This window comes from Peromyscus maniculatus, chromosome 2, assembly GCF_049852395.1.
Source record: "Peromyscus maniculatus bairdii isolate BWxNUB_F1_BW_parent chromosome 2, HU_Pman_BW_mat_3.1, whole genome shotgun sequence".
NCBI classification, from domain to species: Eukaryota; Metazoa; Chordata; class Mammalia; order Rodentia; family Cricetidae; genus Peromyscus; species Peromyscus maniculatus.
In genome coordinates, this window is record NC_134853.1 from 156,516,217 (window position 1) to 156,539,874 (window position 23,658).

At 52.8% G+C, this 23,658-nt stretch overlaps 1 protein-coding gene across 2 annotated transcripts in view; it reads left to right on the plus strand.

Moving 5' to 3' along the window:
* Ece1 (endothelin converting enzyme 1) overlaps nucleotides 1–23,658 on the plus strand; it is a 102,104-nt gene that overhangs the window by 6,001 nt on the left and 72,445 nt on the right. The window contains exon 1 of one of the 2 annotated variants that reach the window (XM_076565452.1): nucleotides 19,239–19,422. The exons of the other annotated variant lie outside the window; for it this stretch is intronic. The gene's annotated coding sequence lies outside the window, so the exon portion shown is untranslated. Of the gene's footprint in view, nucleotides 1–19,238; nucleotides 19,423–23,658 lie in introns of those variants that run through there. 2 annotated transcript variants of the gene reach the window in all.

Genomic DNA, 23,658 nt, shown 5'->3' on the forward strand with positions numbered 1-23,658 from the left:
TCCCCTCTGCCCCGAGAAGAGGGACCGTAGGTGGCGCTGGCAGGCTTGCGAGTGAACAGCCTATGAAGGCAGGGCAGGGCAAAACAGGGTCCTGGGGATTGACTGAGTCTCAGGAGTCGGTCTTGGAGCCCAGGAAACCCAGGATCTAATCTGGTTCTATCACTTTTTAAAAGTTACTTAGTTAATTAATTGAGGTCCGGTCTTATGTAGCCCAGGCTGGCCTGGATCATTCTGTGTAGCCTAGATCACTCTATGTAGCTGAAGTGGGGGCCTTGAACCTCTGTTTCTCCTACTTCTGTCTCCTGAATGCTGGGGTTACAGGGACCATCACACCAGGTTTACACAGTGATGGGGATTGAACCCAGGACCTCATGCATGCTAGGCAAGCACTCTCCCCAGTGAGCTATGCCTCCATCCCCTTTTGTTGGGTCACTTTTTGCTCTATGCCTTCTCTCTGAGCTTGGTTTCCTCTCTAGTGTGGAACTGTTGGAACTTTTTTGTACAGTAGTTGCAAGAGTTAGAGTTAAAACAGATCCTGTTTCAGGAGCCCCGCTCAGTGTTGGGGAGTCCAGGGGTTCCACAAAGCCCAGCTCAGTGTTGGGGAGACCAGGGGTTCCACAAAGCCCAGCTCAGTGTTGGGAAGCCAGGCGTTCCACGGAGCTCAGCTTCTGTCACTGTCACTGCCCAACGGTGATAAGATGACACCGGTGACCGAGATGATGGACTCCTATAAGCTATAGGCAACGTCCCCAGGACACACACATCCTACCCAGCCTGGTTTTGCCAGGGTGTTCCTCTGCATAACATTTGGACCAAGATGGATGCCATTCTCCAGCTCCCTTGTCCCAGATGTGCTGGCTGTCCTTTCTGTCGCCTGGTTTGAACTTTATCAGTGTCAACTCCTACAAGCTCCTCGGGGCCTGGTTCCCATCAGCTTTGGTCACTACTGAGTGCCTCCGAGGGACTTTGCTCCTGGTGCCTGTTCCAGAATCTGCTCTTTGTTAAGCCGAGTTGTGTCATGTTGAGTAGATAAACTTTTAAATATCTGTGACTGACATTTGGGTTGCTCTAAGTTTGGACCCGATGCGACATTCTTGTTCATGTCCATACGTGTCTGACTTATGTGGCTGCCACACCATCCTCTGACGTAGATGTTCCATTTCAGAGCGTACCGTCCCCCTCCCTGTCACCAGCTCGGTGCTTGGCCTAGAACGTGCTTCCAGGGCCTGTTTGTTTCAGCCCGGCTCCTCCTCGATAGGCCTGCCCCTGCCCTTGGGGCCTGGCAAACCCTGGATTTGCTGCATTCTGCCAGCCCTGGATTCCACTGCACCTGGTGTTCCCCAGGTTAGAAAAGGGGTTCTGGCCCTGGAGGGGACCCCTCACCCTCGAGTCTGTCTTGCCACTGATTGGCTACATGACTTAGGCTTCTAGCTTCCCCTCCCCCAGCCTGAGTCTCCCACCCCCCTCTGCGAAGCATCATGTGGATAGAAGGTCCCCATCACTGGCTTCTGGTGGTCTCCCTATTTGGGGACCACTTGCTCCCGCCAGTAGGGCCTTCCTATCTCCAGGGTTGAGCCAAGATAATCTCTTAGCCCTGACTACCCTGTACCTCTACAGGAGGCCCCGGAAGAGAAGATGGCTCTCCTCTCTCGATCCCCTTCCTGATATCCTCCTTCTAAGTCTGCCCCACCCCAGCAGGTTTAGAAGAGATGGTCCTGGCATCAGGCCAGGCTGGGTGTGTGCTCTTAGCACTCCCAGGCTCTGGCCTCGGGCACTTCACCCCATCTTCACCTACAGGGTCGTAAAAGCCAAATGAGGTCCCAACTCATCCAAAGGACAAAAGCTCTGTGGTCGTCAAATCCCAGCCTGCAAGGAGCTCAGGTCCAGTGGAGCAAAGTCCCGACACCTGGGGCAGACCCACCTGCCAGCGACATCATTTCAGAGAGAAGGAAGACAGCAAAGCAGTCTTCCTTTGGTGGCACGGGGAAATGGCTGTGATGTGGTGGCTCTAGTTGGCAGCCAGAGCAGAAGGTTGGGAAGAGGGCAACAGGGTAAAGATGTGGAGGGGGACTTTGGGGCAGAAAGAACAGGAGGTACAGAGAGCCAAAGAACTTGGCATGTTAAGGTGGAAGGTGGCCGGCGTGGAGGAGCAGAGGCCTCAGGGGAAGGTATAGAAGGAGGTCGACAGGAAAGGGGCTAGTTGTGAGAGCCTTATCTGGAGGGGAAGTGAAGAATGGGCATTTCATTCCAAGAGCGATGTCAAGTCCCTGGAGGTCTTCAGTGCAGCGACTCCTTTGGGTTTGTTTTCGAAAGGCCCTGGCTGTTATGTGCGAGGTAGACTGAAGGGGGCAGTAGCGAGGCAGAGAGGCTGTGTCCAGCAAGAGATGTGCTCAGGCCTAAGGGCGTGGCTGTGCTTGTGTCTCCAGAGGCTAGGTTTTAGGTACTTTAGGAATGGAGGGGGTAGAGGATGGTCATGCAAAGTGCTTCTAGACCACCGTTCCTGGTCGGAAGGCTCAGTGGGCTGAACTTGTCACCACCAGCTAGGCGGACCCATCTTAAACCTACATGTGAACTCAGCCTTGCCATTCTCCCAAGAGACCCAGCACTCACCACGTGGCTCCCAGAAACCCCGAGGGCCTGAGCCTGCTTCCCCTGTCTTTACATTTCCTGCCTACTGAGAAATGAGGACAGGAGCAGCCGTGGCTAAGGGACACCCAGCCCTGTGCCCTCGGCTGTTGCTCTATTCTGGGCATTCCTGTGGCTTTGTGGTTCCTGGGTGGCACTTCTTTTTCCTCGAGTGTCTAGGTGGTCAGTGGACTTCTTCCTGAACTTCCAGGAACAGTGGGCAGGGTGGGGGAGACATACGAGGCCAAGAGAGTTCACAGAATTCTCTGGAAATGGGACGTAGGCGTCCTCTAGACGTACTTCCTCTTGGGGAGACAAAGACTAGAAAGAGGGCTGGGGAAACAGCTCAGTAGATCAGAATGCTTGCTGCTCAAAGCATGAGGACCTGAGTTCAGCCTCCAATACCACGTAGAAAGAGGGGCGTGGTCCAGCACTCATCTGTAACCCCAGTGCTGTGAGGGACAAGAGGCTCACAGGGCTTACCGGCCGCCAGCCTAGCTCCCGGTGCTGTGAAAGATCCTGCCTCACGGGAACAAGGTGGACCACGATAGAGCAGGACACCTGATGTCTTCCTTTGATCTCCACACATACATGGGAGCATATACCTACATACACATGTGTGTACACATACCACATACATGTACACCGTCAATATCATACTTACATGCATCAAAAAATAAAAACAAAACAGAACAGGCCCAGAAAGGACAAGAATCTTCCCCAGGCCACACAGCAAGTTCAGTATTGTGTCTTAGAACCCGATCCAGGGTCCTGATCCTGTGTTCTTTCTGTTCAGAATGTGGCTCCCGGAGCCAACAGGCATGGTTCTGGTCTCACCTGTCACTGAGTCCCAGCTGGGTCCTTTGGTGAACGAGCATCTCTGAGCCTTGGTTTTCTCTAACATAGGATGGTTAACACCTTCTGCTGTGGAGCATGGCTGAGGGCAGATGTCAAGTTCTCAGGCCTGTAGGCAGTGCACAGGGCAAGTCTTTACTGATGGGGACTATTTCTGTTGTGATGGTTCTGACCTAAGAGTGTGTGTGTGTGTGTGTGTGTGTGTGTGTGTGTGTGTGTGTGTGTGTTTGCGTGCGTGCGCACAGGCACGCGCACTTGTGGACACATGGAGACCAGAGGACAGCCTTGGGTGCTGTGCCTCAATCACTCTCTACCCTCCATTCCTTTTTGGTTCGTTTTTTTGAGAAAGAATCTCTCACTGGCCTGGAATTTGATGAGTCAGCTAGGTTGTCTGGCCAGCCAGTCCTAGAGATCTGCCTGTCTCTGCCTACCTAGCTTTGGGATTACATGTGTGCACCACCATGTCCAGTTTTTCTTTCTTTAATTAAAGTTCTATGTGTCTGTCTGTCTGTCTGTCTGCCTGCCTGCCTGCCTGCCTGACGGCCTGCCTGCATGAGTTTATGTACACCATGTGCATCTCGACGCCCACAGAGGTCGGAGGACGTTGAATCCCCTGGAAGTAGAGTTACAGGTGGTCGTGAGCTGCCTCATAGGGGTGCCAGGAACCGAACCCCAGTCCTCTGCAAGAGCAGCAAGTCATGGCTCCAGCAACCCCACCCACAGCGTTTCTTATGCGGGCTAGAATTCAGGGCTGCTTGCTTGTAAGGTGAACTCTTGATCCAGCGAAGCACCTCCCGAGCCCCTGCCCTCTGCCTTTGAAGAACTGGCTGTCCTTGTCCCCATGCTGCTGTCCAAGCCCAAGGGTGCAGGTAGATGGGAGGTGAGGAGATCCTTGTTGGCGGCCTGTCTGATTTTGCTTCTCCGTTATAATTGAGAGACCCCGATGCAGGCCCATAGTTTTCACCATCCCCTCAACATACACAGACAGGAAGACAGAGAAAGAAAGACCGACTCTCTCTCTCTCTCTCTCTCTCTCTCTCTCTCTCTCTCTCTCTCTCTCTCTCTCTCACACACACACACACACACACACACACACACACACAGCACACGCACACACATAGACAAACAAGGCTGAGGTGGCTGGAGCTGTGTCTCAGTGGCAAGCAGGCAGGCACTGAGGGTCACGCCAGAGTGAAAACAGAGTGGCTTGCCGCATCCTGCATTGCACCCCTTAGTGGCAGTGTGGTCTAGTGGTCGAGAGCAGGGGGCCATGCATTGATGGGAGCTTTAATCCCATATATGCTACTGATGTGTGAAGGACTTGCTTCAGGTGAGTTTTCCTCTCTGAGACTCATCCCTCCAGTCCCTGAGGTAGCAGCTGCACCTCCATCCCTCAGTGAGATCCGCCTGCCTCTGCCTCCTGAGTGCTGGGATTAAAGGCGTGCGCCACCACCACTGCCCTGCTTAAATTTTTCTTTGGATTTATTTATTTTATTCTTTGTGTATGAGTGCTTTGCCTGTATGGATGCATGTACATCACATGGGTGCCTGGTGCCTGTGGAAGTCAGAAGAGGGCATCAGATTCCCCTGGAGCTGGAGTTATGGATGGTTGTGAACCACCGAGTAGGTTCTGGGAACTGCACCCACATTCTCTGCAAGAGTAGCAAGTGCTAAGCTATCTCTCTAGTCTCAGGACCTGGATTTGAACTTGGGTGTTTTGGTTACAAAGTCCAAGTGCTTATTGTGTGTCAGGTCTGTGTGTGGAGGGCAGAAGACAGTGTGTGACAATCTGTTTTCCTCTACCATGTGGACCCTGGGGATTGAACTCAGGTTGTTAGGCTTGGTAGCAAGTCTTTTTACTGGCCGAGCCATCTTGTGGTCTCCTGAGCCCAAGTTCTTAAGCACCGTGTTGTCCATTGCTCTTCTGCAGTTTACCCCCACCCCCACCCCCACCCCCCATGCTCCCCCACCCCCAGTAATTCTGTCCGGACAGCTGTGTGGACTCTGCTTCACCTGCCATGGGAAGAAAGTCCTAGCGGGTCTCCTGAAATTTCCTTTCAGCACAGCTCTGGGATGAGCAGATTCAGACCCCCGGGGAAAGGAATCAGAAAGTTCAAACCCTAGCAAACCCAGGCGCTGCCCCGGAGGCAGGAATGGGGTTCAGGATAGATGCATTTAGAAGCTGGGGGTGGGGGGTGGGGGACACGGACTTAGAAGACGGAAAATGGTGCCACTCTAGCAGAACTAACATCTGCTGAGTGCCAGGCGTGGGGTTCTCCAGGAAGTGAGAGCCCTGTGGGAGCGCCAGACAAGCCAGCGGGAAGTTGTTGGATGGTATTGTGTGGGTGTGTGGGCAACTTTGAAGGACCAGAGGAACGGGTAACTTACTGGCCCAGGGATCTGGTGTTTGAGCTGGCTCCTGAAGTCTACCAGTTAGGCCGAGCCAGGAGTGGCAAAGCCAGACCCTGGACAGCCTGGCTCCAGAGTCTGTTCTCACCCACGCGGCATGCTCAGCTAGATGGGACTTGTGTCCTGGTCTCCACAGAGCCTTGGGCAACTCACCAGTTGCTTTCTCTTTTACCTTCTGCCTCTGTCCTTTGAAAACTCCTGCCCCTCTGCCAGGGAGAGTCTCTGCCTTTGTAGATACCTAGGACTTGGGGTGTCCCCAGGACACACTGACTCCACCCCTAGAGTGCCTGTGGCTACAGAAGGGTGTTTCCTGTTCTGGTTTGCAGGCACCCTCTGCCCCATGCCCAGCACCTCCTCTCCTCATAGCAACAAAGTCATTAGCTGCCCATAGACACAGGGGAGCTGGTTCTGAACTGATGAGCCCAGTGTCCAACGTCACAGGCCTAAGCAAGTGGAAGAACTGGACCCTGGCCCTGGACAGGTCCAACTCTGAGGCTTGTGCCATGCTTTTAAGCTAGTAGGAAAAACCTGGGATGTGACGGGCCCTACACCTTTCTGGTGGACAGTGTTGACAGCCTGCACCAGCCCTGCCCCCATCCCCCCCACCCCCCACCCCCCTGGGATTTCAGGACCATGGGAGCAGACTGTATGGGTTTCTCAGGTTCTCCGGAGTGTGAGAGGACAAGTAAGAGGGATACTGGCTACCAGGGCATCTTTACTTTCTTTCCAGAGATCCTGACTCATTAGGGTTTGAGTGGGGTTCAGAAGCCTGCCTTTCCAGCAGACCCCCTGACTCTCACCTTGAGGGGGGGTGATAGGTCTCCCTTGGGGAACTCCAATTGGTTACACAGCTGCGCGTGTCCCAGCACTGTCCCCCGGTGTTCCATTTCATCATTTCCACCATCAGAATATCACCCAGTTGGGGGAAATGATGCCAAGAATTTAGGGAATCTTGAGAGAGGTTTCTAACAGTCATGAAGACCTTGGGCATCTTCAGTCAGCTGGGGAAACAGTGGCTCGGAGAGTTTAGGCAATTTCCCCAAAGCCAGCTTTAATACTTAATCCTGACTGTCGGCTTAATGAGATGCAGAATCATCTAGCAGGCAAAACTCATCATGTCCGTTAGAGAGTTTCTACATTGGGTTAATTGAGGTGAGAAGAGCTAACCTGAATGTGGACAGCGCCATCCCATGGCCTGGAGGTCCCAGACCGAATTAAAAAGAGAAAGCAAGCGGAGCAAGTCTTCCTGACCCTGGATACAATGTGACTAGCTGCCACTTGCCCTGACTCTTGCCTTCCTGCTGGGTGTGTGTGTGCACACACACACACACCACACACACACACACACACACACACACACACACACACACACACACACACACACGAGTGCGTGTGCCCATACGTGCAGACCCCACAGAAGCCAGAGATGTTGACTCACCCTGGAGCTGGAGTTCCAGGTGGTTGTCTGCTGCCTGACGTGAGTGCTGGGAACTGAACTCGGGTCCTTGTAAGAGCAGTGCCTATTCTTAACCACTGAGCATCTGAGCCCCTGTATCCTGCCTTACACTGTAAGCCCCCCTTCAGTTGCTTTTGGCCCAGCATTTGATTGCATCATCAAGAAATGTACCTAATTCAGTGGCTGAGCAGAGAGTAAACCTGTGTCCCTGAGCTGCCAAGGCCACCCAGCTCCCTGTTGCCTCCTGCACAGAGTCTGGAAGACACAGACTCCACTCCGCCAACCACGGCTAGAGCAGAGTGTAGGGTGACAGTGAAGGACCGCCTAGATTGCTCAGCGGGTAAAGGCGCTTGCCACCAAACCTGACAGACAGTGTGAGTTCTGTCCTGGGGATGTCCAACCTACACACGCACGCACACGCACGCGTACACACACACACACACATGCACACACCGCACGCACCTCCACAGAAATAGGTAATAACAGTCATGGTGCCGGCCAGTATGTGCTAACCACGGGCGGGCTGTCTAGTAAAGAGCGGTGTGTACTGTCAGCATCGTGCCTGAGGAGCCATCCTACCCCGGGGCAGAAAGGTTGCTCCCTGATGGGAGGCGCCTGTTTGGAGACGTTAGAAAGGTGGGTTAAACTTTAATGAGAGATGATAGCTCACATAGGCTCTTGGCCAAAAGAATATTTGCATGTGTAAAAGCCCTGAGGTAAGTGACCTATATAGTATTGTTCCCTAGAGCCGGAATCAATAGTAAGAGTGACCTAGGGTGAGGCCAAGAGGTGGCCAGGGGTTGGGCCCTGTAAAGCCAGGTGAGAGCTTTGAACTTAACCCCCAGAGCAATGAACGCAGAGCCTTGTATACATTCAAGTCAGACTTGATTTCTTCAATACCAAAGGTCGTATTTAAGCCCTGAGAGCGAAAATTGGCAGAGCGGAGGCTTCCCTTGAATTGGAAGGATCGCCAGCTGGGCAGTGACAAGATCTCCCTTGCATTCTGTCCTGCTCATTCTGGCCCATGGGCAGAGATGGCTTGGGGGAGGGGTCATGCCTGGGATTGGCAAGGTGGGGGAGGGGGAGGACAGATATGGGGGGATGGAGTTGACAGGGCATAGCGTTGTGATTGATGGAGGCAGGGTGAGATCCAGCCCATTGCTTTGACAGGTGGCCGTCCGGAGCCAAGAAGGGTTGTGTGAGTGAGTGGCTGGTGTCACAGCCGAAGCAGCGGAGCCCAGATGCTGGGTGGAAGACGGCCCCCCTGCCCAGGCCTTCCAGCTAACCCCTGACTGGGATCCACATTGCTGGCAGCTGCTTTTCTGGAGTCCTCTTCCAGGCCTCTGGTGGCTCCCCGCCACTCCCCCATCCCTGCAGCGCCTGGGACTCCAAGGCAAGGAATGCAGCTGCGGTGAAGACAGAGGTTTTGTCTTTGAAGCAGCCAGTGGGGGAGGGCAGCACTCTGACCTCCAGATTCTTTCCCTGTGACCTCTCTGACCCTGGAGAGACCCTTGGGACCTGGGAGGTCCACAAGAAGTGGAGATGGCCACTAGCTCCTCAGTGCGCAAATAGCCCTTCCCTGGGGGGTGGGAAGGATGCCCCAGGCAGGGGTCTACCATGATGCCTCTGCCACAGAAAGGAGCTGCAGGGCCGAAGTCTGAGCTTATGGCGTCTCCTCAGAGGCTAAGACGGCCCCTCCTCTGACTCTCCAGAGTGGGAAGACCCTGGCAGCCACTTCTCTGTTCCCGCCCTCTTCCCTGGTTGGGCCTCTTTGGCCACTGTTATCTGAGGGCTTAGTTACCAGAATGTTCGACTGGGAAGCTGCTCCTTCCCTTGGGGCATTCACTCCTTCCTGGGAGCCACAGTTGGGAATCCCCCCCCCCCCCCCCCCCGCATCAGCTCTCTCTGGGGTTCCCCCTTCCTCCTCACCAGGTCCTGAGGCTGCTGTCCCTCTGCCACTGGGCTTGTCCCAGTCCCTGGATCCAGGTTCCATGCTCTGGGAACCAGCTTCCCTTCTTGCTTGGAGACCAGGAACCCCTCGCCTCCCCTTCCCTCAACCTCCCAGGGTCCTGTATTCTCACAGCTGCCTAATGTTCAGTAGGCGCTCAGAACATGTAACTCCCGGTCTCCCTTCTGCTCCCCTCCCCCACGGCTCCCAGCCTCTCCCACGTGAGGATTTCTGCTCAGGGAGCTATGCATGGCAACTCGATCGATGGAGAAGTAGCTATTGTTGGCTGAGGACGTGGCGTGGAAGGAAATGAGGCAGGCTGAGGAACTGGAGGAACTCGAAGGCTACAGCTTAGTGCCCCCCAGCTTCAGGTCCCCATCCCCTGTGGGCCGGTGGGGAGGCTCTGTTCCGGGCATCATTGCATCAGGACAAAGGATATCAACTTTGCAAAGAGGGTGGATAGTGACAGACCCCTGATGGCTCCTGAAGCCAGGTTGTCCTTAAATCTCACCTGGCACCTGAGGACAGCAGCCAGGACCCTTAATGCCACTTATTCTTACTGCCCCCCCCCCCCCCCCCCCCCGCCGCCACCTTGTTCCCAGTCTGCTCCAGGGAGCAGAGATGGAACCATGATTTATTGAGAATTAACACTGAGCCAAGCCCCAAGCTAAGTGGCAAATACATTGGCTTGTTTCATACACAGTCAGCCCAAAAGAGATAGGTCCTACCCCCCCCCCCAAATAAAAAAATAAAAAAGGTCTTGCTGTAATGCTTGGGATGGTCCTGAACTCCTGGGCTCCAGCAATCCTGCCCCAGACTCCTGAGTAACTGGGACTCTTTGGCGTGTGTTCCGTTTTTACAAGGGGAAACTGAGGCCCAGAGAAGTGAGGGAACATGCCCAAGTCCCAAGGCCGAGAGGTGTCAGGGTTCTCAATGAGTGCTTTGACAGCCACGAGGAGCATCCATCTTCCAGGCCACTGGTGTTTTGCTTGGGGCAGGAAGGCCACTGCTGGGAGGTCAGAGGGAGGAGGCGAAGGCTGCCGGGAGCTGTGGAGACTGCAGGTGGGTGTAAGCCAGTTCAGAGCTGAAGGCAGAGGTAACCCAGACCCGTGCTAGGGCATCCTGGTGACAGGAACTTCCCAGAGGATACAGTGTGTGCCCTGGCTCCAATAGTTGCATTCAGGAAGGGGCGAAGGGAGGGAAGGAGCCCCTGGCAGGGCTGTGCTATGTGCAGGTGGACAGTCCCGGGGCTAACTCATACTCTCATGGTCCCCAGGGAGAGATGGCTAAGGTTCAGTGTTAGCCAATGACAAGCACAGAATTGCCTCTGGCAGTCCATCGCTTTTTACCCCCCAAAGATTTATTTATTTTATTATTTTGTTTGTTTTGCCTACATACATATTTATGTATACCATGTGTGCCTGGTGCCCTCGGAGGTCAGAAAAGGACATCAGATCCCCTGCGACTAGAGTTACAGATGGTTGTGAGCAGCCATGTAGGTGCTAGGAATTGAACCCAGGTCCACGCAAGAGCAACCAGTGCTCTTAACCACTGAACCAATTCTACAGCTGCGTGTCTACTGCTTTTTAAAAGACTTTAAACATTATTTTATTTGGGGCTAGAGAGATGGCTCAGTGGTTAAAAGCACTGACTGCTCTTCCAGAGGATCCGGGTTCAATTCCCAGCACCCACTTGGCAGCTCACAACAGTCTGTAACTCCAGTTCCAGGGGATCTGGCACCCTCACACAAAAATGGAGGCAAAACACCAACGAGCATATGATAATAGTAATAATAATAAAGTTAAAAATTATTTTATTTATGGTGTGTGTGTGTGTGTGTGTGTGTGTGTGTGTGTGTGTGTGTGTGTGTGTGTGATGGGAAGGGCACATGTGGGGGTCAGGTGACCGCTTTGTGGAATCCGTTCTCTTCTTCCGCCTCCGTTCTCTTCTTCCGCCTTTGCATGGGTTCCGGGGATTGAACTCAGGTCGTCAGGCTTGCATAGCCAGCGCCTTTACCCGCTGAGCCATTAGCTGCCCATAATGTGCAGTTTTAGGAAGAAAGCAGAATCCCAGACACGACACACTTGCACATCTCTCCTGAGATCTTGGGCCCTCCCCCGAGGCGGGCTCTTCTCTCTTTGGTGCCCCGCGTCTGTCATGCTGTCTCCGGCTGTCTGTGAGTCAGCCACAGACCTCACTCAGGAAAGTCCTGAGGAATTTTTCTTCTCAGTCAGTTCTAATTGAGCAGTGTGGGCAACACCCAGTGACACATGCGGAATTGGGTAAGGAGAGGCGAGGCAGCACCCTCTCTCTGCTTGTCTGTCCCTTCCCTCCGACTTCCCAGGGTTCAGAGCCACCTCAGCCCCAGCTGGGTGGAAGGTGGATAGTGACCCGGAGGCTCCCCAGCCTGACTTGCTCTGCCTCAGCCCTCCAAGGAAAATGAGTCATTTTTCTAACGAGGAGGAGATGTTTCCCTTTATGTGGGAGGAGGGAGGGGAAAGGGTAGGGTAGGGACAGTCCCCTTTGGCCCCCTTCAACTCAGTTCTCAGCTCCTGAGGAGCGGACACTTCAGCCACATACCAGAGGACACTAGGGCCACAGTGCGTGGAGCGGCCAGAACTGTTTACAGCAGTGGCTACCAGCTCTGAGAGCACCGAGTCACCTCTCCAGAACTGGGTTGGGTTGAGTAGATAGGGGTTCCTCTTGGTCCCCCGTGGATGGTGTCCGCCTTGTGGCCTGGCTGTGACGGTATAGATCCTTCCCCTTCTGCCCACCTAAGGATTTAGGATGCGGCATATAGATCCATCCCACTCAAATCCTCGTCAACACGAATGAGCTCAGAAGGTCCACAGTGGGCACCGAGTGTCCCTGAACATGCCCTCCTGATCATCCCCGCCTCCTCAGTCCCCCTGGGCCTTCCATACTCCCCTGTTACCCGCTGATTGGCCATAGTCGTTGTGGGGCTTTAGAAAGCTGGGTTTAGTGAGGGAGAGAGGCAAGATGGGTGGCAGGCTGGCAGGGATGGTCGTTCCGGCTTCCCCAGCGGCGGCGGCAAACTCCAAGCCTGGGTACAGTCAGGCCGGTGCCCGTCCACTGTCCCGGACGCTTCCTAGATAACCTGAACTACGCCATTTTATTCGAGACTCCCTTTTCTTGTCTGTAAGGCAGGAGAACTGAGCAACAGTCGCAGCTGTGAAAACATCTGCATAGCATCTATTTCCTTTGAGTCTACACTCAGAGATCATCTCAGAGAGGCTCTCTCTGGGCATGGATTCAAACTGGGCCCTCACCTCCCAGTCTCTGTCCCCTTCGTGGTGGGAGGGGGGGGGCGTGTGGGGGGTGCGGTTGTGTGACTGAGAACTAAACCCAGGCCCTCATCATGCCTTATAAGTACTCTACCACTGAGCTCCAGCCCCAGCCCTATTTTTTTTTCCTTTTTCTTTTTGTTCCGGAGCTGAGGACTGAACCTAGAGCCTTGTGCTTGCTAGGCAAGCGCTCTACCACTGAGCTAAATCCCCAACCCCGCCCCACCCCACCCCCAGCCCTCTTTTACTTTGGATTCCGAGCCAGGGTCTCACGAAGTTGCCTGGGCTAGCCTTGAACTCGCTCTGTAGTTCAGTTCAAGCAGTCCTCACACTCGGCAGCGTACTCCTGCCTTCGTCTCTGAGGAGCTGGGGTTCGAGTTCCTGGCACTGGGTTCCTGCCTGGCGTGTCGTGTGTGCCCCCCCCCCTGCTGTTTAGCTGTTCTTGGCATTCTCCGCACAGGTTGTATTTTTGTCTTACTCCTCCTGCCCCCTCCTCCTAGCCAGATGCTCCATGAAGGCATGGACTGTATTTGCCTCGTCCCCCGCTGAACCCCCCCCCCCCAGCACAGTGCTAACACGTAGTTGGCATGCAGGCATTTGCAAAAGCAGTAAGGAAGGGACCAGCAAGAGGGCTCAGCAGGCAAAGGCGCGTGCCACCAAGCCTGACGACCTGAGTTCTATCCCCGGGACCCGCTGTGGAAGGAGAGACCCTGACTCTTACAAACTCTCCTGTAGCCTCCAAATCCACACCCTGGTACATGTACAGGCACACACAGTAATTAAATAAATAAGTGTAAAAGAATGAAATGAGTCATCGGAGGCAGGGGCTGGAGTGGCTAAGAACACCTGTTGCGCTCGCAGAGGACTGGAGTTCACTTCCCAGCACCCACATGGTAGCTCACAACTACCTGTGATCCCATCCCAGGGGATCTGATGCCCTCTGGTCTCTGAGGGCAGCCTCACACACATCTGTGTAAAGAAAAAGAAAAAGTCATCTCTAAGGGATTGGAGAGATGCCTCGGGGGTTTAGAGCACTGGTTGCTCTTGCAGAGGACCTGGGTTGGGTTCCCAGCACCCACATGGTGGCTCACAACCATCCGTAACTCCAGTTCCAGGGGATCCAGTGACCTCTTCTGACCTCTGTGGGCACCAGGCACACATATACATGGTACACACACACATCCATGAAGGCAAAACATTCATAAAGTAAATACGATTTTTTAATTTTTTTAAAAAAACAACCTTTGGGCTAGATGTGGTGGTTGCCGCCTTCAGTCCCAGTACTTGTTTGGCAGAGGCAGGCGGATCTCTGGGAATTTGAGGTTAGCTTGGTCTACATAGAGAGTTCCAGAACAACCAAACCTACATAGAGAAACCTTGTCTGAAAAAAAAAAAAAAAATAATAATAATAATAATAATAATAAAATAAATAATAAAATCTTTAAAGAAAAGGAACAGTTGAGAGAAATGAATATGTAAGGGAGTGAATGAATGGATGGACAGATGTAAGCAGCCAGCAGTGTCCAGCCTGGCTAAGGGCCAAGTACATTTCGGTCCCTCACCCGCCTGCCCAGCATCAGCTGGCCCCTTGAGGTTTCATGCTAGGTTTTTCTATTTGTGCTTTCACAGTAGGGCATGAGATTGCCCTCGGGCACAGAGCAAGCACTTTTATGGTAAAGTCAGAAAGCCCTGTTGGGAGTGGAATGTGGAGTCGGCATACTTTCAGACAGAAAGGAGACCCAGCCAAGGCTCTGGCTGTGTCCCCCAGCCCACCAGGCACAGGTCATACTTCTGTCCCCGGGGCACCTTGGGAAAGCACAGGAAGCCTTGTCTTTGGAAATGAGCCCAACTCCAGAGTCCCAGAGTCTGCTGTTCCTCCAGACCCCAGCTAGGGATTATCGGTGTGGGATCCGAGGTGCTGATGGACATTCCTCTTCCATCAATTCTGTCTTACTTCCTCTGCACCGTTTTGCATCTGTCTCCCTCCATAGCTTTGGCCAGGCCACATGCTCACCTGGATGAAGGTGGAGCTTCCACCTGTGCCCTCCTGCTTTTCCTCCTCCTCATAGTCCTGCTGTGTCTCTGACACTTACATCTAGACAGGTCACAGTTCTGCCTCAGACCCTCCATGGCTGCCTGTTACTCCATGGAGAGGCTCAGCCTTCCCCACAGAACGCTGGTGTGCTTTGCCAGCCAGCCTTTGCCTCTGTGCCTTTCCCACTCAGCCAAACAGGAAGTCCTAGAACACAGCTTCCGCTTCCTCCCTCCTCCACACCTTTGTCTAGACCATGTCTTTTTCACTTCCTGCCCTGGAACCCTGAATTCCACGAATGTGGGGATCGGACATAGCATGCTTTCTCCTGACCCTGCAGGACCTTGGATAGGGCCTGGATCATAGTAGGCACTCCACAAATAACTCCTGTTTAACACAATGAAACACAAAGGTAAGGGTGAACTTGAGCAGACAGCCAGAGGAAGCATCAAGTTGCAGCAGTGACAAATGCCTCTTGTCACAGGAGACATGCCCCAGCCTGGGAGCTTAGAGCAGGCTCCCTGCAGAGGAGGCGCTGTGTGATCTGAGGAGAGGGCGTGTTGACATGGTGGGAAGGGAAGCCTTATGGGGTCAGAAAATAGTGTGTGCAAAGGCCCTGTGGTTTAAGGGAATGTGAAAAGCATGCATTAATAAATAGATAAATAAATGAATGGGAGAAAAGAAAAACAAGGGAAAAAAACCAGTCACTAGGACACAGGGTCATGAGGGTGGGGGCCTCTTGTGCAATGAGGCTGAGCAGGGTGACAGAGCCAGAGCCTGAGATCCTTGCAGGCTGTAGACCTTAGGTGGGAGTTTTGCCTTTATTCTAAGAGCCGTAGGAGGCCACCGAATAGGGTGTGAAGCAGGCGGTAGCTCAGTTGGTAGAGTGCTTTCTGAGCAAAGGCCTCGATTCCATCCCCGGCATGATCAAGAGCCAGATGTGATGGTGCACATCTGTGATGCTTGCACTTGGGAGGTGGAGCAGGAGGATCAAGAGTCCAAGGCCAGCCTGGGGTACATACAACCCTGCCCAAAAAAAGTTAAAAAAGAAAATAGAGTGGTGCGGATTGGAGAAGGGAAGGGAAGGGGAGAGAGGAAGAGTAGTGAGATCCTTTCTCGTTGTGTGGCATTGGACGCCCAGGACTGAAGTCTTGGCTTCTGTGTACCCATCTGAAAATGCAGCCAGATCCCAGGGGCACTCTGTAGGGAACATGAAGCAAGCGATGTAATTCCCTGGGACTGCACACGTGGATGCCTGATAAATTTCTCTCTTCCTCTCCTCCTCTCTGACCTCACCTATGGCCCCCAGGTGCTAAGGCTCATTAACAAACCCCTAGTCCAGGCTAGCCCATCCTTATCCTCTCATCTCAGGAACCTAGGTTTTTGTTCCTGCCGGCCACCGCTGACCTTTGCCCTAGGAGGTAAGGTATTGCTCTCTGACGACCCTGCCCCATCTAATCTGCCCCCACCCACTCTCTCCTCTGATCGGTGATGCGCTAATATCCCTATGGCCTGCCCTTCCCAGTCCCACCTGGACCAATGGGTTACAGGAGAGCAGCCCCTTGGCCGGGCTGCATCCTTGGGCAGGATGAGAGCTGTTCGTTCTCGCAATATAATAGCAAGTCGACACCAGCTCGCTTGACTTCCTCTGGAAGCAGCATGTGGCTTGCTCTGGGTAAACTATGTTGCCCTGTCCCCAAGCACCTGTGTCCATGTCCCATGGCTGTGACATTGTTTAAGCCGCTAGCTGTCATGTAAGGCACAAATCAGTCTTCCCTCTTTGCAGATGAGGAGTGAGCCTGGAGAGACTCCCTTCTTCTGGACTTGGAGAGGGTCCTCTGAGGTTACCAACTGTTTCTTTGCCTGTTTTTTTTTTTTTTTTTTTTTTTTTTAATTTATTTATTATGTATACAGCATGTATGACTACAGGCCAGAAGAGGGCACCAGATCTCGTTACAGATGGTTGTGAGCCACCATGTGGTTGCTGGGAATTGAACTCAGGACCTCTGGAGGAGCAGTCAGTGCTCTTAACCTCTGAGCCATCTCTCCAGCCTGCCTGTTTGTTTTTGAAGCAGGGTCTCATGTTGTAGCTCAGGCTGGCCTCAAACTTGTTATAGAGCCCAGGATAACTATTCCAGATCTTTCCTACCTCCACTTTTCAAGTTATGGGATTATTGGCGTGCACCACGATACCTGGCTTCATGTCTGTGCTTTTCTGTCCTGCTCACCTGGGTAGATCTTTAGTTCAACTCCTGACAACGGGGCCCCCAAATGACACCACTTTCTGCTATTTCATTGGTCCTGGACCAACTGGAGCCTGACATCTTTGTCATAAATCCTGGGGATTTAGGATGGGCTCATGGAAGGGCCCTGGCACAGCCCTGGTTTGTTGACCTCGCCTGCTGTGTATACTGGCTAGGTGAGAGAGGTTGACTGGTCACTTACCTCAGGGACATCTTTTGGTATTTCTATGGCAGTTGTGCAGCCAGGATGGACACTTTTTCTTCAGCTTGCAAAGGACCATCAAATCCTCCTTGCTGGGGGTCCATGTCATAGAGAGAGAAGTCTCTGTCAGGAGATAGATATTTGGGGGGGGTCACAGGGCCATGCACACTGTTAGTCTGGAGCATGACCTGAGTTGTGTGTGTGTGTAGGGGGAGGATATCCATGTACAACTCTCCTGTACACATCATGGAAAGCTACCCTGAGACTTCTCTCCAGGTTTCTGTTTCCTCCTGTGTAAGAAGGGGGCAATGTGAGAGGATCTAGAATTGCGTAGGAGGTAGGTATGTCTGTGAGTGAGTTCTGGACTGGGTCAATTGAGATGGGAAGACCCACCCTGAATGTGGGCGGCACCATCCCCTGGACTGGTGTCCCAAACTGAATAAAAAGGAGAAAGAGAGGTGGGCACCAGTATTCGTCTCTCTCCGCTCTCTACCTGTGGATGTGATATCTGGTCACCCACATCCCTGTGACCATGCTTTCCCCACCATGATAGATGGTGCCCTCACACTGGAGAGACTGCACCCTCCAACTGTGACCCAGGATGAACCTTCCTCCTCTCGTTGCTTTTTTCCAGTGTTTGGTCACGGTCATGTGAAAAGTAACTCACACAGGGCGCTAACCCTGACCTCAGATATTGACCCAGCTGCTTGGTAGTCACAAGAGCCACCGTCAGGGGTCTGCAGAGAGAGGAGGAAGGTGGCCAGGGACACGAGTGTCATCATTAGGACCCTCCAAGCAGCAGGGTCGTAGAGAACACTGCTGGCCCATCCATGTTTCGATGTCTCTTCTCTCAAATGGAATTCTGCAACGGGACTGTTAGAAAATGGAGTCAGCTAATGGCTGGCACAGCAGACCCATGCCTGACCCGGCATGCAGGCTCCACTCCTCAGGAAGGTGCTGTCTACCTGTGGTTGCCCAGGGGAAGTATCTCCTGGGTCAGGCCTGGCTCCCAGCAGATTCTGGTCTGTGTGAGGGGCCCTTCTCCCAGGGGGGAGGCCCCTTGTATGTGCTTTACAGATTCTTCTTGAGCCCATAGTGTGTGTCCCGCCCCCGACCTGGCCTTCCCTCAAGGCCTTATCATTTGTGTCAGGTGTCTATGTCCTTCCTTGTCCTTTCTCTCCTCAGAGACACCTAAGCCTGTCGGGTAGGCTGTGTGAGTCGCTGTCCTGTCCACTCAGTGGCTGTGACACTAAGCAAGTGACTGTCTCCTGGACCCTCATTTCCTCCTCTGTGAAAGGGGTTAATAACACCTGCGGCCTTGGGTGCCCGTAAGGGTCATGGGTTTGGATCAGTGAGGTACTTGGATGAGGAAGTCCCTCTTCCTCTTTCCACACCAAGAGGCCTCTCAGTGGCAGACCTCAGGCAGTGGGCAAGGGTGGCCTGACAGCTGAGCCCTGGGCCTCAGGAAGTTCCCGTTGCCCCGATGTCTTTGCAGGGGTCCTCAACCTTCCTAATGCTGTGACCCTTTAAGACAGTTCCTCATGCTGTGGTGACCCCAACCATAAAATTATTTTCGTTGCTACTTCGTAACTGTAATTTTGCTACTGTTGTGAATCGTAATGTAAATATCTATGTTGTCTGACCTTCTGGGGCGACCTCTGTGAAAGGGTCGTTTAACCCACAGAGAGGTCGTGACCCACATGTTGAGAACCACTGGCTTAGAAGCAGCAGGGCCCCTATCTAGCTTCCCAGAATGAAGAGAGGCATGGAGAGAGAAGCCCAGAAACAAGTCTCTATGGGACCATGGTGTAGTGGGGCTGTGTGACCTCAGTTAAGTGACTTGGTCCCTCTGAGACATGCTTCCTTTCTCCAGATGTGGGGCAGTGGTGTAGCTCCTGAGGTTGCTGTGAGAGGCTGGTGAGTTATTGGGAGGAAAGCGCTTGGCACAGGCTAGCTGGGAGGGTTTTTATTTGTACTGGGATGTGTTCTCAGTGTCTCGTTGACTTCTTGGCCATGCTCTACCCAGGAAACAATAATACATTTTGTCCACTCTTATCTTTCTGGCTCCTTCCTTGAGCTGGGAACTGTTTGGAGTGCTTTGGCCACATCACGTCATTTCTCGGTCATCATATTCGGGGGCTGGCGCTAATGTTACCCCGCTGTACACATGTGGAAGTAGAACCTTCCAGCACTTGCTGTAGCAGAGCTCAGCTCTCTCCCTCTCTCCTTATCTGAGGTGATCATAGACCTGGTCAGGACGTTTTGCAGGTACCAGTGGGACACAGCAAACATCCGTAGGCAGTGTCTGCCTGGGCGAGGGGTAACACGAAATGAGGCCAACCCAGAGGTGAGCAGTGTGTGTGTGGGAAGCCCTCGGCAGGCACCGTGGGACTGCATGTGTTTATATAGCCTGTCCTGGACAGGCAGGGGGCCCTGACCATCTAGTGTAAACATCCGGACACTTGTCAGCTCAGTGGCGGACAGAGACAAACCAGGGATCAGCTGCTAGCGCCCTCCTGCACCTCGCTTGTGCCGGGGTGTCCTGGTGGATGGATGAGGAGGTGCCACGGAGCTGACATTTGTTGTACACTCTGTTTGTGCCAGGCCGTTTGCAGACTGTGTCTCAGTACACTGTGTGGTCTGGTTTATTATTGTTACTTAGCTAACGTAGAAACTGAATCATAAGAGTTGTACAAGCCTAATTCCGTTGAAAACCACAAAGTTTGGTTTTCCAGAAGGGTGTCTTGGTCTATTTTTTGTTGCTATAACAAAATAACTAAAACTTGGTCATTTTTAAAGAGTCGAGGTTTATTTGTCCTGGAGGCTGGAAAGCTCAAGAACACTGTGCTTGTATCTGTGAGGACCTTCCTGCCATTTCCTATATGATCCAAGGCACTGTATCCAACAGGGTGAGAACATGGCATTTTGGGTCTCTCTGTGTAGGCCAGGCTGGCCTTAAAATTTGCTATGTAAACCAGGCTGGCCTCGAACTCACAGAGATCCACCTGCCTCTGCCTCCCTGGGATTCAAGGTGTGCGCCACCACGCCCACCCCCTCTTCCTCTTCTTATAAAGCCACCATGAACTCCCCACCTCCCGGCCACATCCAGTCTCAGTGACCTCCCAAAGACCACACATATCCTCTTACACTAAAGTGTGTCTGGAGTGTAAGTCTCTAACACACAAACTTTGGGGGACACATTTAAACCACAGCAGAGGATGGGTGTGTGGAAGTGGGGCTTGGACAATATACCTGAACCCGCTTCAGTGGTGGTGTTTCCCAGGCAAACTTAGTTCCAACCCTTGTTCACCATCAGCCTCCACCTCAGAGATACCTCCACTTACCTACTCTCATTCTTGCTATAGACTCTTTCCTGGGTCTACTGTTTGCCCTTCCCACCCCCAAAAAAGTGAAATGTGTTTTGATCATTTGTTTAAGTACTGGTCGGAAGCCCAGGGCCTTGTATGTACCAGACGAGTAAGTGTTCTACCACAGAACTTCACCCCAAGCCTTCTCCATCCCATGGTGAGGGACAGGCCCAGCCAGGATGCCTGTCAGATGCAGTGGCCTCCCTGTATGGCCTCTTTGTCCCCACCGGGAAAAAGATCTCGCCAACTCTGGCAGCCTAGGCCCACTAATTTGATGTCCTCAAAAATAGGGTTTCAGCCATAATCCTAACCATTGGATCTGAGGGGAGATGGGAATGAGTTTGAGGTTGTGTTGGGCTATAGTGTGCGACCCTGTCTCAAAAGAAGAAGAAAAAAAAGCAGTGGGTGGCCTTCAGATACCATCCTATCCCTCGAATGGAGGGAGGAACTGAAGCTTGGAGGGGAAAAGTCTGCCCCCAGAGACTCACAAAGAATAGTTCAGGTGAAGTTCAGGTCCCCAAGAAGGAACCTAAGGCCAGGTTCCCCTGTGTTGATGGCGTGGTCAGGAAGGGACAGAGTTGAAGCCCATAGATCTCCCGATGTCATGACCCAAAACCCTGTGTCACAAACCATGCTACTCCGCTGCCATGGAGAGCCGAGCCCTAGTAATACTCTAGAGCGCTTAGGAGCTTGGATAAAGCCTGTCACGTGTGCCACAGCATAGCTCCTTTGGTGGTTCAGGCACTGAGCATCTCCACAAGGGCCTTCTGCTCCCCACTTCCCAGACCCGAGGTTTAAACTACTCCCTGCATTTCCCCTAGCTACGGTCACCTTTCAGTCCAACAGAGAGACCACCAGGGCTATGGCAGAGCTGGGGGTCACATTTGAACCAACGGTATGCGTAGACGGCACCTGGACCTGTCCTCTGGTGCCTTCAAGGAAACCCCTCAAGCTGAGGAGGTGACACTGACTCCAGTTTGGTTGGAGAATGTTCGGGTCCCATCCAAGTCTGTCTCTGAGCCAGGAGATGGACACTTGCACTGTACACTTGAATAGCCCTGCTATAGCCAGGGACTTGTAAATGTCACCAGGAGGGTTGATTTGGGTCCAGGCTAGCTACACGGGCTCAGGAGGGCCAGAGTAGGGAGCACGTCTGTTGAGGGGAAGGGTCTGTGTGACATGGACCCTTCTTCCCAGGAAAGAAACAGAAGTTTGATCTGCCATAGGGAGGCTGGAGAAGTCCAGCCAGTGCAGACCCATGATGGAGAGGCCAAGACTGCCCAATACCCTGAGGCCTGGCATGCCACCAACTGAGCATCATTATAGTCTAGAACTGGCCTGGTGACAAGTGGGCCCTTTGTCTGAGGCCTGTGGGACCAGCCCTTACCCTCTGTGCATTTCAGGAGGCTTCCATGTCCATCTCCCTCCAAAGCCCAGGCCTTTTTTGATGTGAAGCAAGGTGCTTCAGATCCATCAAAAGCACAGACCTCAAGTGCTGGAGAGATGGCTCAGTAGTTAAGACCACTAGTTAAGAGACTCAGTTCAATTCCCAGCACCCACATGGTGACTCACTTATGTCTGCAACTCCAATTCCAGAGGATCCGACACCCTCCTACAGACACACAAGCCAGCAAAACACCATTAAAAAAAATTAAAAAAGGAAAACCCAGACCTCAGTGAAAACATGGGACGGCAGACAAAGCCAATCCAGCCTCTGAAATTGAACAATTTGAGTACTGGGGACCCATGGCTTGACACCCCCTCTCCTGGGGAATCTCCTGTCCTGAGTGACTGTAACACGAAGGGTCTTTTAATAAAAAAACCCTGAGCCTGATATTGGGGTAAATGCTGAAAGATCAGAGAGACACAGGAACAAGCCACCTCTTACCTCTAGGACTCCTCAGCCTAAAAAGCCCTCTAGTTCCTGTCCCTCAGGCCTTATATACCTTCCTCTGCCCAGCCATCACTTCCTGGGATTAATGATGTGTGTGCTTCCCAAGCAAAGGCGTGAGATCTCAAGTGCTGGGATTAAAGGTGTGTGCCACCACTGTCTGGCTCTGTTTCTCTCCTAGACCGAGTCAATCTCTTGTAGTCCAGGGTGGCTTTGAACTCACAGAGACCCAGATGGATCTCTGCCTCCTTAGTGCTAGGATTAAAGGTGTGTGCCACCACTGCCTGGCCTCTGTGTTTCATCTAGTGACTTGTTCTGTTCTCTGGTCTTCAGGCAAAGTTTATTAGGTACACAATATATCACCACAGTGTCTGTGCTCCAACAACACACAGCATGGTTGATGCATTAAACATGAATCACATGAGTCACAGAGCATGGGCTGTTTACTTCTGCGGCTGGCCTGTCCCTCACCACTGGGTCTGCTTTGTGTTCACTTGGTGTCCTGGGGTCCATCCAGGCTCTGGGTGCCTCCCCGTTTCCTGCTCTCTCCAGTGTTCTGATGCTTCCCTATCATTCCTGGTGACCACAGTAGCTTCCAAGGGGATGTATGTCACTGGGTATATGTTAGGGAGGGGGACCGGGGAAGCCTCCGGATCTGCCGGTGATGAGCCGTGTCCTGAATGGTGTCTGGTTCATGCAGGCATCTGGTCATTGAGTTGTACCAGATGCTGGGGAGCATTTTTAGGGACTTGCCTAATCTTTTGAGAGGAGGGTCTTTCCTACCTCAGAGAACAGTTAATCATGTTCCCTAGTTCTACTGTAGCACTCAGGTCAGCTGTTTCTCTCCTGAAGCCGTTGTGTGGAGATGTGGGAACAAGGGGGGGAGGGGATAGGGCAGGCTTTAGATGCCTGGTGGCCTAAATGTCAGTATGCAGGGCTTTCTGAAGTATCCTGGCAGCTGTTAGATTGAGTGGAGCCAGCTGGCTGGCTGGTCACCTTTGGCCTAGGAGACCACCGGGGATTGGGGATTGGGGGTTGAGGAGACTCTTGTGTCTAGGAGTGACCCGTGGGGGAGGTTGGAACGGGGCCAGCACTAGCTGACACCCGATGAGGAGAGTCATTGCAGTGTGAGCTCGTTATGTGTTTCCATTTCCTACTGTGAAGTGAGACTATGGACTGAGTGCCTGGTAGATGTAGAACTAGCAAGTATAATCTTAACTCTTGGTACAGTGCCTAGGAAGTCATAATTACAGAGCATGTGAGACCGGCCAGGTGTCACCAACCAGATAGAGGCCTGATGATATCGGAGCCACAGCGTCACAGG